The 2,565-nt window shown below is 44.9% G+C and overlaps 1 pseudogene across 1 annotated transcript; it reads right to left on the bottom strand.

Annotated features, from left to right (window-relative positions):
* Positions 1 to 453: 453 nt before the first annotated feature.
* Positions 454 to 2,079, bottom strand: LOC306754883 (E3 ubiquitin-protein ligase TRIM21-like; annotated as a pseudogene). The gene has a single exon. The product of its transcript is annotated as an E3 ubiquitin-protein ligase TRIM21-like (transcript).
* Between the last annotated feature and the right edge of the window lie 486 nt (positions 2,080 to 2,565).

The raw sequence follows: 2,565 nt of genomic DNA, 5'->3' as shown, positions 1-2,565 counted from the left end.
ACAGAAAACCAGTTTCTGTTGTTTTATTGATGATCAACATGAATTTGTGATCAGAAACGTATTTACACTCATCATGAACATCAGAATCATGTTAATATGAACTTTTCACACATTTCTTTGATTTCTGTTCCAGAATAAATGAACAACATGTTTAATGGGAGAAAAAAACAAACATTTCATTCAGTGTTGCTTTAAAACTTGTTGAGACCTCCTGACTTCCTGCTGGTGACGACGACTACGGCGTCTCAGAGGGGACAATCCAACATGGGACACATGAAAGAAGAAAACAAGACAGAAAGTCAACATTCATCATAACAACCATCTGATCCATCATGAGGCAGAAGTGGAACCAGCTGCAGAATAATCCAGATGTCAACCTCATCTCTCCACCAGTACAACTCAGACTGGAACTGGTTCAGATTCACTGGTCACGGAGCTTCTTTAGGAAAACCATCAGACACGTTGATTGACAGGACAGATGATCAGAGGAGATGAGTTTTTACCACCATCGTTACTACAGGGACTGAAGAACGGGTAGAGTTTGTCAGTGAAGCAGCAGCCAGTAAAGGTGAAGATCAGAGCTGCAGCATCGACATCATAAAAGGAGACCAGACCCTCCTCATAATCCACAAACACCCCCACCTTCTCAGGACCAGACTGGAGATGGAGACGGACTGGAGGATCAGCCAGAGCTTTGTACTCATTTCCATTTATCAGACACACAGTCCACAAACCATCCTGAAGACTCAGTGGGATGTCTCTCTTCCTGATGATGGACTCTCTGGCGACTCCTAAAATCCATCTAGTTTTTCCTTTAACCTGAACCTCAAAGTAAAATCTGCCTGAAGAGAAACTCTGACGTCCTAAAACACAAATATACTTAGAAAATCTCTCTGGATTATCTGGAAGATTCTTCTTCACATCACTATGATAAACTTGTTTTCCATCATCAGACAGGACGAGGTAAGGATGTGCTGTCTCAGGATCCAGAGTAACGTCCTGCTGGACCTTCTTCAGCTCAAACATCATCTTCATCTGTTTCCTGAGTGTCTCCTCCAGCTGAGACACAGCTCTCACCACAGTCCCCTCATACCATGCTGGACGGACTCAGACCTCCGTCCAGTCCTTGGTGGGTGGAGCAGCGTTCAGGGAGCAGAAGCTTTGGAGGAGGTGGAGGTGGTCTTCAGAGCGCGAGAGCTGCTTCAGCTCAGAGCTCCTCTTCATCAGCTCAGAGATTTCCTGTTCCAGATCTTTGATGAAGTCTTCAGCCTGTTTCTCTGCAGCTTTCTGCTTGTCTTGGATCTCCTCTAGGAGCTCCTCCAGGCCTCTCTGAACAGACTCCATCAGAGCAGTGAAGACCTGAACACCTTCTGCTGTCTCTCTGTCTGCAGCATTTTTACTGATCTTCATCGACTCTTTGAGCTCCTGAATCTTCAGTCATCTCTTCTGGATCATCAGCTGAACTTTAGCTTCTGTCTTCTCCAGCTCTGCCTTCTTTCCTTCATAGTCTTCTCTCAGAGGAACAAACTCATGAGTCTTGTGGTCTAAAACAGGGCAGAGCAAGCAGACACATGTCTAGTCGGTCTTACAGAACAGCTCCAGAGGTTTAACGTGCTTCCTGCAGATCCTGTCCTCCAGGTTCTCCACAGGCTCCACCAGCTGATGTCTTTTCAGACCTGAAGCTGTCAGATGAGGCTCCAGGTGAGTCTGACAGTAGGAGGTCAGACACACCAGGCAGGACTTCAGGGCCTTCAGTCTGGTTCCAGTGCAGACGTCACAGGGAACTTCTCCTGGTTTGGCAGCTTGTTGCTCTGAGCTGCTTCTGGCTTCCTGCTGAGCTTCATGTCTGAACTGATCCACCATCTCTCTGATGAAGGTGTTGATCTTCAGCTGAGGTCTGGAGGGAAAAGCCTCTTTACACAGGGGACACTTGTACAGAACGTTGACATCCCAGTGTTGGCTGATGCACTTGTTGCAGAAGTTGTGTCCACATGGTGTGGAGACTGGATCAGTGAAGACCTCCAGACAGATGGAGCACAGAAACTGGTCCTCAGATCTCTGGTTGCTGCCAGCAGACATGTCTGACCTCTGAGGAGTTAGAAAAACAACATTTAAACAGACATCTCAGTGTTATTGTTCAATATTTCATTTGTGGTACACAGAAACCTTTGAAGAAAATTCTGCAAATTCGGTCAACCTTTAAATTGTCTGTTGTCAAAGGAGGAAACTGGTCAATATAATAGTCATACCTGTTGAGAAGTAAAAGTAATCATGTCAGAGTCCTGATGAAAAAGGGGTTTGAGGCCCCAGAAACACGAGGCGGAAATACATGAGTGTTAAAAAAGGTTAGAGGCCTAAAAAAAACTAGCAAAAAGTTAAACAAGTAGTAAAAAGTCAATAATCAGGTCAGAGTCCTGATAAGAAGGGGTTAAAAAGTAATATGCGACTGGTTCAGTCTCCATAAGAGAAATTAAAATAGAGGTCTAACCTGCTATTCTCTGGAGAGTTGTGTGGAAATATTCTGGGAAGTTGTTTTCTTGGTGACACTTTTCCTGAGTGAAATGA

This window comes from Telmatherina bonti (assembly GCF_933228915.1).
Source record: "Telmatherina bonti genome assembly, chromosome: 4".
Classification (NCBI taxonomy): Eukaryota; Metazoa; Chordata; class Actinopteri; order Atheriniformes; family Telmatherinidae; genus Telmatherina; species Telmatherina bonti.
Note: the sequence above shows the minus strand (reverse complement) of the source record. Positions and strands in the feature narration are given on the sequence as shown.